At 34.9% G+C, this 11,374-nt stretch overlaps 1 pseudogene; it reads right to left on the bottom strand.

Annotated features, from left to right (window-relative positions):
* Positions 1 to 9,056: 9,056 nt before the first annotated feature.
* LOC123582283 lies at positions 9,057 to 11,089 on the bottom strand (annotated as a pseudogene).
* Positions 11,090 to 11,374: the final 285 nt, after the last annotated feature.

Genomic DNA, 11,374 nt, shown 5'->3' with positions numbered 1-11,374 from the left:
GTTCTATTTTATATTTTAGCCTTTATTTCATTTATTTCTGCTCTAATCTTTATGTTTTTTCCTTCTACTGGCTTTTGGATATTTCTTCTTCTAGCTCCTCTAGGGGCAAGGTGGAGTTGTTTATTTAAGATATTTCTTGCTTCTTGAGGGAGGCATGTATTGCGCTAATCTTCAGCTTTTATTGCATCTCAACAGCTTTTATTGCATCTCAAAGATTTTGGACCATTGCATTTTCATTTTCATTTGTTTCCATGTATTTTTTTATTCTCTCTTTGATTTCTTGGTTGACTCATTCATTGTTTAGTAACATGTTATATAGCTTCCATATACTTTTTTCCATATTTTTTCCTTGTGATTGCTTTCTAGTTTCATAATGTTTCAGTCAGTAAATATGCATGATATGATTTCAATAGTTTTGAATTTGTTGAGACTTGTCTTGTGGTCTAACGTGATATATTCTGGAGAATGTTCCATTTGTGTATTTGAAAAAATATGTATTTTTGCTGTTTTAAGATAGAATGTTCTGAATATCTGTTAGATCCAACTTCTCCAATGTGTCATTCAAAGCCACTGTTTCCATGTTGATTTTCTGGTTGGATGATTTATCCATTGATGTAAGTGGAGTGCTAAAGTCTCCTATTAGTATTGTATTACTATTGATTTCCTTTATGGTTATTAATAGTTGCTTTATGTATTTGGGTACTCTCATGTTGGGTGCATAACTATTTACAATTTTTTTTTTGAGAGACAGAGACAGAGAGACAGTGTGCATGAGTGGGTGAGGGGCAGAGGGAGAGAGAATCTTACCTGACTGAGCCACCCAGACATTCCAATATTTACAACTGTCATCTCTTTTTGTTGAATTGTTTACTTTATTATTATGTAGTGTTCTTTGTCTCTGTCTTTATAAGTATTGCTATCTCAGTCTTCTTATTAAAATGTCCATACTACCCAAAGCAATCTACAGATTTAATACAATCCTGATCAAATTACCAGCAACATTTTTCACAGAACTAGTAAAAATAATCCTAAAATTTCTAAGATCAATAGATCCTTAATAGCCAAAACAAACTTTAAAAAGAGCAAAACTGGAGCTATCACAATCCCAGATTTCAAGAAATAATACAAAGCTGTAGTAATCAAAACAGTATGGTACTGGCACAAAAGTAGTAGACACATAGAGTAATGCAACAGAAAGATCAGAAATACACTCACAATTTTAGAATTAATGTACAACAAAGGAGCCAAGAATATACAACGGGAAAAAGACAGTCTCTTCAACAAATGATGTTGGAGACTTTACAGCCTCATGCAAAATAATGAAACTGGACCAATTTCTTATACCACTCAGGGAAAAAAAAACTAAAAATGTATTAAAGATCTAAATGTAAGACCTGTAACCATAAAATTCCCAGTAGATAACATAGGCAATAATTTCTTTAACACCAACCATAGAAACATTTTTTCTAGATATGTCTCCTCTGGCAAGGGAAACAAAGACAAAAATAAACTGGGATGCTTGGGTGGCTCAGTCGGTTGAGCATCCAGTTCTTGATTTTGGCTCAGGTCATGATCCCAGGCTTGTGGGGTTGAGCCCTACATTGGACTCCATGCTGAGTGTGGAGCCTGCTTTGGATTTCCCCCACTCCCTCTCCCCCTCTCCTTTGCTCATGCACTCTCTCTCTCCCTCTCTCCAAAAAGACAAAAAAAACAACAAAAAAAAAGCAAAAGTAAACTATCGGGACTACATCAAAATAAGGAGCTCTTGCACAGGGACTGAAACCATCAACAAAGCAAAAAGGCAGCCTACTGAATGGGAAAAGATATTTACAGATGATCTATTCAATAAGGGATTAATATCCAAAATTTTATAAAGAACTTAAACAGTGCATCACACAATAAAAGAAATAATCTTGTTAAATGGGCAGAATATATAAATAGACATGTTTCAAAGACATACAGATGGTCAGTAGACACATGAAAAGCTACTCAACATCATTAATCGTCAGGGAAATGCAAATCAAAACATACCTGTCAGAAGGGCTAAAATCAAACACACAAGAAGCAACAAGCATTGGCAAGGATACGGAGAAAAAAGAAACCTTGTGCACTGTTGTGGGAATGCAAGCTAGTGAAACCATTGTGGAAAAGAGTATGAAGTTTCCTCAAAAATTAAAAATAGAATTACCGTACAATCCATTAATTCCACTACTGGATATTTATCCACAGAAAATGAAAATACTGATTCAAAAAGATATATGGACCCTATGTTTATTGCAGCATTATTTATAAAAGCCAAGGTATGGAAGTAACCCAAATATCCATCCATAAATGGATATAGAAGAGGTGGAGTGTATATATATATATATATATATATATATATATATATATATATGCATATGTATATATACATATACAATGGGATATTCAGCCATAAAAACGAATGAGATCTTGCCATTTGTAACAACATTGATGGATCTACAGAATACAATGTTAAGTGAAATAAGTCTGTCAGGAAAAGGCAAATACCATATGATTTCACTTATATGTAGAATTTAAGAAACAAAGCAAATAAACAAATTAAAAAGAGACACACAAAAAAAGACTCTTAGAGAACAAACTGGTGGATGCCTGACTAGTGGTTGCTGGAGGGGAGGTGGGTGGGCTGATGGGTGAAATAGGTGAAGGGGAATTTAAGAACACTAACCTTGATGAACACTGAGTACTGAATAGAATTACTGAATCATTATATCATACATCTGAAACTAATATAACACTATGTCAATTATACTTGAATAACTATTTTAAAATTAAAAAAGAAATTGAAATAAAAATGATTTACCACTGTGGCTTACCTTTTTTGAGAATATTTGCCCAAATGTTAAAATTTTTCTAGTAGTCCCATTAAAAAAAATAAAAAGAAATGAATAAAATATATTTTAAGTAAAATTATCTAAAATATTTATTTAAATATAATCAACCCCAAATTTAATATTAAGAGAGTTTACTTTTTTATATTAAGTTATAAAAATTCTGTATTTAGCATTGACAGCATATTTCACTTCAGACTAACCACATTCATGTACTCAATAGCTACATTTGTCATGTGGCTATTACATTGTGTGGTGTGGGACTACAGTGTTGGTATAAGAAACCATGGAATTTGATGCTCAGATCAAAGCTGTTCTTTCCAGTATCAATATACTTCTCATTAGATGTTAATTAGGAGCATATTTCCCAGATATAATGTAGATAGTTAAAAACTTCCATTTATAGGGGCACCTGGGTGGCTCAGTCAGTTAAGTGCCCGACTTCAGCTCAGGTCAGGATCTAATGGCTTGTAGGTTCCAGCCCCCAGTCCGGCTCTGTGCTGACAGCTCAGGGCCTGAAGCCTGTTTCAGATTCTGTGTCTCCCTCTCTCTGACCCTCCCCCATTCATGCTCTGTCTCTCTCTGTCTCAAAAATAAATAAACATTAAAAAAATGTTTTTTTAAAACTTCTATTTATAAATACTTATTTTTTTAAAAAAAATTAATGTTTATTTAATTTTGAGAGAGACAGAACGTGAATGGGGGGGAGGCAGAGAAAGAGGGAGACACGGAATACGAAGCAGGCTCCAGGCTCTGAGCTGTCAGCACAGAGCCCGATATGGGGCTGCAACCTACCAACCATGAGATCACGACCTGAGCCGAAGTCGGACGCTTACCGGACTGAGCCACCCAGGTGACCTTATAAGCACTGATTTATATAAAGACTCTCTTTGTACTTTGTGACAACAAAAAAATACAGTGATAAATTAGACAAAGAGGCAGTACTGCTGCTCTCATCTGAAATCACCGTTAAAAATTTGGTGCTAATCAAAACTCCCTCATTTCTCTTTCCTCTTAGTAAATAAATATCAAAATTTGGACTTATTAAAATTAGACTCATTTTTGTTCAGTTTGTACACCGAGGTTATCTTTTTATATGCAAACAGGGTTTAAATAATAAACCCCCCCAAAAAAGGGAATTAGTTGATAATTATTCAATGACTGATCGCCAGGTCAATTCAGTATCAGTACACTAACATCCTGCCATCATGGAACTAAACAAGAATAAAAGGAAAAAGAGAAAAGAAGATAAATGTTAATAAGAATGAATCTTCATTTCCATAAACTGATTTTTATTATGAACTTGACATGACCTACATCTAAATTTAAAGGCTGAACATTATTACACCATGCTCATAAAAAAAAGGTGGGTGTTTAAAATTATAGCAGTGGGAAATTGGACTCTATCAACCCTCATTAACTGCAAATTTGATCACAGATTTTCCCAGTAGCATAAGGGAATACCTCCAGGAGAAAACCATAAGACTTTAGTCTGAGAGAGATATAAGACTGGGAACTAGTATATCTGAGTTATGCAGCGACAATATGGCTTTTTCAAATGTGTATTAATTCTGGTCCATTTTTCTTGTGTGACTAAGATTTCTGATATATATAAACAAGATTAGGACATGCCACTCTAATAAAGCTTCTCCCACACTGACGAGTACTTTTTTTCATTGGATGATTCTTCATAAATTCTGTCAAGGTATTTTTTTGAGAAGAATACAAAAAAAGAAATAGTCCCTCATTCATGGTTTGCCACTTTTCATTTTTTGCTTCGAATGTGCAAAATTTAAAAACTCTCTGTTACATAATTTCCAAAGTTCTAGGTGGGTATTCAGAAAAGTAAATGAAACCATGAGAGTTTTGCAAGGTCAGCGCTGAGAGCGATCAGAATCTGTGTCACCAGTCAAGGGTGGTGTATGACCTACCTCCTCATATCTTTCAGTCACATTTATCAGTTGTCAACTAGACAGTTCTTCCTTTTGATAAAGCATTATCCTGTGTGGTTCTGTTTAAAATATAAGAATTCTTGAGAAGGGAAAGTGCAATGTCTAGAGTAATAAGTTTATTATTATATTATTATCTCAGTACAGCTGAGCCCAAGCAGTAGGAAAAGACTCTGAAATTAGGAGCAAGAGCTGAAGGCAGAGCAGGTAAAATATCAAAGGTGGTGATTAGGAGTCAGAAAGCAAGCTTGGCCTATATTATATTTCGCTTAGTACTGGCTTGAATGCCTGGAGAGAAATGTCATACAGAAAAGGCCTCCTAATTGTTTTCAAGCCTACTTATTTTTTTTCAAGGCGACTTATTTTTAAACATTCACATTTACTGTAAGAATGAGGGTAGTGTGGGAGATACAACGGCAACAGTTATCCAAACACTAGCTCCTGGTCTGCACCGCACAGAGGGCCTCATATTCTAATAAAACCACCCCAGTCTTATTGGCTTAAAGAACCAAAGTGTCTTGTTTGGGGCAACAACAGCCACTGAGAAAGTCCTAGAATGGAAAGAGACAACAGACAGCTCCTGGAATTATCCCTCACTTACCAGTGGCCCATCACTACAATTACATTTGTACTGAGGCACCATATTTAAATTATAGGCCTATCAGATTATGGGCAATGGTGTGGATAGTGAACTGTAAGTCTCATTTTCATGCCAGTGTTTATGAGCTGGATTGAAGTTAGCTGTTGGCACAAATATTTCCTTTATAACTAAGTTTTAACCGTATGATGGCTTTTCTTTGGAACATATTTGATTTTCTCCAAGTTACATAGGAAACCAATAAGTCTGAATCTCAGGTTTCTACATTGACTAACAGGAGACAGTAAGGAATCCAAATTGTTTGGTTTAATAGAAGACTATCTACTTACTATCAAATAAGTTATACCAATATTTGAGGGAGGTGAGGTAATAGACCAAAACGGGGGATAATTAAGACAACTTTTGGACCATGTCTATAAAATATAAAGGAAAGAGTCGTTTTACGGTGATTTTTATTTGTTTATCCTCTGTGTAATTGCGACACAGTGATAGACATCGCTACGCAGTTGATTTGGTTCAGTTCCTGTTGCATTCCTGAGTTACAAAATTGCTTATTTTGTGGTAATTTTGAAGAATGCAACTACATATTTATATCAACTAGGGATAGTCTCTGTGGCTGAAGGAAGCCATTACTTTTGTGTAAGCATGATCATTATGACTTTAAATTGAAATTTTCAGAGAAATCACTACCTAGTTAACTTTCAAAAATTTTTCCTGAAGCAAGAATTTAGAAGACTCAACTTGATTGTGCTTGAATAGTTGCAACACAAGTGATATGGTAAGAAGCTTCCTCTTGAGGCACAAGAAGACATTTATCTGTTTTAAATAATTACTTTGATGTGCTTAATTACCTTATCATTATGAATGCACTGTAGTCAACAGGACGACTAATATCCAGTGTTTCCTATTTTGTAGTCTCTTAGAAGAATACAGGAAAATGTTTATAAGGCATTTTATTCCTTATGCCAGCAGCTAAAATAGGAGATTTTAGAAGTACCTAGAGATATGGAGATACTAAATTACATGCAAGACATCACTGGAGAATCTGGAAATAAAAAGGATTTATTCTCCCTAGGCTACTTGAAAGTTGCCTTCTCACAAATAAATGTTAAGATGCCCTAATATACATTGCTTTCACTATTTCAATCTTAGTTGCTAAATAACTTTATAATAAATAATTGACGTTTTCGTTAACTGACAGATCTCCTGAAATTCAACAAACAAAAGCATGAACTAGAAGGCTAATAAAAGTTCCTAATTGGGAAATTGGTCCCTAGGAGCATGTTTTCATTCAGCCTAAAGGACTGCTTTATAGCTAGATCATGGTTTTTATTTTCAGTTGGTTTCTCTAATTCGCATGTACATGCACACACACACAACAACACAAAAACATTTTCTTTGAAGACAATTAAAATATAAAAAATTATTTTGCCAATCAGATTAACTACCCAGATGTTCCTTTAAATAGATCACATATTTTTCTCTTCACTAACATATTTATTTCAGAATGAGAAAAGCCTTCAAGATGTGTAGTTTACCACAAATCTCTTTCCTGATAGAATTTCTATATTTTTCCACAGAGCCTCTTTTATCCTGGGAAGAGAATTATTATGTGTGTTTTTCGCCATGTTCAACTTATTTTCTGTCTTCTACGCTGGAACATAGGGACGTGAACATTAATTGTTTTCTCTCATTTTTGAAATCATTCTTCATGTATAATCTATGCATTAAATTTGATCTACATATTTATACATTTTTAGTGAAGATTATTTTATAATGAAAATGCTTATTAAAATATAGCATTACAAATATTGTCTGATCAATATGACTCATCATATCCAAACATTTTTCAGGGTAGAAAAGTTGACAAATTAAGACAAACTATTCATCTTGAACAGATTTCATTAATCTGTTAATAGAGCTCAGTTTAGTTTTCAGTGTGCAATGGAGCAACAGAAAGGTGGCTGGGCTGTGTTCAGGTTTTGGTGATAAGTACTATGACACAACTGTTATTACCCTAGTACTCATTTTCTTTATCTGATCTCATGAATTAGCTTTTATTTTGATGATGATATGCAATTCACAACTTTTATGTCCTAGTTCCTTTCGTTTTTCTCATTAAGTTTAATAAAATGGGAATTACGGATATGTGTTAAGCTAACATAACGAAGGGTTCGAATACTGTAAAGATCCTCTGTAATAAAATAACTGAATGCATTTTTTTACCTAGTATTTAATTTTAAGCTAAACTATTAAAAATTATTTTGTCTTCACTTAAATCTGACATCTTTTATTTAATTTTCTTACATAAATTATCCGACTACCTATTATTCTTAGAATAGTAAAGTGGTTTAATTTCTGTGAATAAAATATTGAAGTAATAAAATTTTGAAGAAATGCCATGCTGATTTGTGAATTACAGGGTTTCTTCTCTTCCTGTAATGATTGAAAATGCTTTATTTCACACTCTTCAACTCATCCCTTTCACCATCAATTCTTTGTCATGTATATAACAGGAAATCAAGATATGATTGTTTTCAAAAATTGCAACTCAGAGAAACATAAAATAACCATTGCTAATTAGACTTTGTTGTAGCAGCATAAGTAAAAAATAATAAATCTACAGGACCATTTGGTAATTTTTATTGTATCTTATTTATTTTCAAAAAGGTAACTCATCTGCTCAGCATCCCTTAAAAGAAACTTTTATGTCAACTTTCTAATGGTATTTTTTTTCTGTACTTTCTAATGGTATTTTTTTTCTGTAAACTGAACAGATCAAATCAGCTCAGTGTTATATGAGAATAATTTAGGTACATGTAATTTTAGGAAATTTTTAAAAATTTCATTACTTTTTTATTACATACCAACTAGTTTATATTTTATGTCTTGACAAAGAAAAAGCTAAAAAATTAAAACCATTGTTATATGGTTTTAAAACTCATAACTCCAGATTCCTCTACTTATAAGATAGAATGGCCCAGCAGCTATTTTCACCATCACTGACTTCAGTTCCATTCAATAATACAGTACATAATGCAAAAGTAACTAGTCACGCACAAAAATGTCTCAAATATGGTAAAATGTACACAGAATAAAGGTAATTTATAATGACAAATAAGAACTGTAATTTATCTTGGCTGTGCTTCAGAAATTTAGCGTCACCTGCCTTCGCCAAGGCACAAAGCAGGAAGAGGTGAGCATGGCTGTCCCCAGAAGTGGGCAAAGTATGTATAAAGGTATCCATGTACACGAAAGACTTAAAACTGCTCAGTCTTGCTGGGAACACTGAAAAGGAAATGCTGTGGCTTCCCCCTACTATTCACCTTTGGATCAAGTCCACAGTCTTATTTCATCGTAGAGAAAATACAATTGGCAAGGATCTCTAAAAGTAAATCACAATTTGGGCAAATGAAAGAAAATACTTCACTATTCCCAAAGTTTGGTTGTATCTTCTGGATCAGAAGTATTTTGTAGACAAAGGAGTATTTCACAAAACCGAGATGTCATACAGATGAAGGGACAAGGCATTTTCCACAGAAGCTTAACAATGTCAAACTTTCAAATGGCTCTTACAGTATAACCATTACATGTTACAGTAGTGTGGGTTCTGGGGATCCTTTGGCAGCAAATGCTGATTTAAAGGGCATGGGGTCTCTTTGGGTTGATCTGTTTGCTGGCCTGTTCTTGCAGAGCTACACAGATTTTCACTTTATTCCAGAGTTCAGTTAAAATTTCTATTTTTGCTCAAGAATAGCTCCCTGCTGAGTAGCATATGAACCTACATCATAGTCTACTTTTTCAGTTATCTCTAGGAGAGACTTTTTATCTTCTAGCCATTGAATAGATTCCTAAAACACTGCCCTCCTGTGATCTTTTACAACTTGTGCTTCCATTTCTTCCATTTGTGAGACAGCTTCATGAAAAGTAAACAATTGTGGAGAAACCTCTTCTTCACTGTGTTCACAAAGAAGTTTTACATTGGATCTCTGAAGGGAACTGCCCATACCCCATTCTGCCTCTAAGACATCAATCTGATTTGGTGGACAGTGCATCATTGAATGAAGATCCCCAGCATCAGCTGGATCCACAGTCAATTCTCTCACCTTATTTGCATACCTTAATGCATCAAGAGTATTTTCACAGGATGCCATTCCTGAAGAGTTTGTAGCTATCATGCAGGCATGAGAGTTTTCACCCATGAATTAATCTCTTAACACCTGAGTGACTTTGCTTGCTCGGAAAGGAGTAGGAGGTTTATTTCTACCTAAGGCTCTAATTCATTTCTGCAGTGCTAAAAGTCTTTTTACTGATTTCTGCACCTTCAAGCCTAGTTTGCCTGTCGGCACTGGAAATACCAGCACCTCTGTCATTTCCAGGAAAATCAATAAGAGAAAATTTCCCATGTAGTTTTCCTTTCCTTCTATGAATAATCTGAAATACTGCATTGCTCCAAGGTGAATGTGCATTTGAAGATATTTGACCAGATGTTCTGCAACTGTTGCCTATGTCAATGAGTTTCAGTACATCTTCAACACATTTGACTTCCTGTTCCTGTAATCACACCACTTGAGCTGTCAGCACAGAGCCTGATGCAGGGCTCTAACCCACAAAGTGTGAGATCATGACCTGAGCTGAAGTCGGATGCTTAACCGACTGAGCCATCCAGGTGCACCCCACCTTCTAGCATTCTTAATTTTGCTTTCCTGTTTAGCAAGTCAAACACATTTCCACTATCAATTTCAAAGAAAACTGCATATACTTGAAGTTCTAACTTCTTATAGTTTGGTCTTTGGCATTAAGAAAATATCTCAAGCTGCTAAAGCATGAGTTCCTTCAGAACAATCTTGGTTCGTTCCTTCCCTATGTTTGAAGTTTTCCACTTGCAGCAAAGGACATAGCCATTCTCCTTTCAAATAGAGTTTCCACTAACGGTCCACCTGTAATCCTTCTAAACCATTTCACTTAGGATCTGAGTCATGAAAGGCAAAATCAAGACCAAATGTTTGGTTTTCTATGTAACTTATTGAGACAAAACTAAAAGTAGACTTACATACCATTACAATATTTTTACTAGGGATTATGATTACATCTAGAGCTTTCATTTGAGTTTATTTTTTACTGAATGGCCATTTTCATCAATAAGACCTGCTGTTGTCAATGGTCTACAATCCTTTTAAAGTCTCTGATCATACACAGAATTTCCTAATTAGGGTTTGTAGCATCAACATCCTGGGCTCTTAAGTTTTTTCTGCTATAGTTCCCTGTTTTTCTTTTTTGTTTTCTTTGTTTGCTGGTTTGTTTTTTATAATTTTTCTACTTTTTTCACACAGATTTTTCATGCGTATTCTGTTGTGAAGAGGAAGACTTTTCAGGAAGTTGACTAGGTTGTTCATGTGCAGAGCCAACCACTCTGATATCTTTTGGAGGAAGGTCATTTTTAACAGAAGCCACAGTCTGTCTATTCTTTACAATTTTGTTTACTTTGGCTGAGGATGCTGGAGGTAGAGGTGTTTCTGAACTGGATTCAATTTCTTCATCAGGAACAGAGTCATGGTTGAGTGAAAAGATGCTCTCCAGGTCAGTATCTTTGCCCTTTATATCTCCATTTCTATCCATTCAACAGTAACACTTCCATTACTTTCATTTAAGAATGTTACCATTGCTTGATATATTTGGGTTTGCTAATTAGGGCCTTGAATTTGTTCTCATTTCTGGTTCTCTGTGGGTTTTCTCCTTTACAATAAAAATTATTTCCAAGCCTGACTGGGTCTCACTCCACACCCCAAGCATATGACATTAAACATTTTCCCCAAGAGGAACCACTTCTTGGCTAGATCTCCACATAAGTCCCAATCTGCATGTTGCTGGAGTTGGCCATTACCATCACCTCATCTAAGGTGGAGTGGCGGGTAGTTGTGACACTATGAATGCAAGCAGGGCCTGCAGGGCAAGGA

This window comes from Leopardus geoffroyi, chromosome B3, assembly GCF_018350155.1.
Source record: "Leopardus geoffroyi isolate Oge1 chromosome B3, O.geoffroyi_Oge1_pat1.0, whole genome shotgun sequence".
NCBI classification, from domain to species: Eukaryota; Metazoa; Chordata; class Mammalia; order Carnivora; family Felidae; genus Leopardus; species Leopardus geoffroyi.
This window is presented reverse-complemented; position numbering and strand designations above follow the sequence as displayed.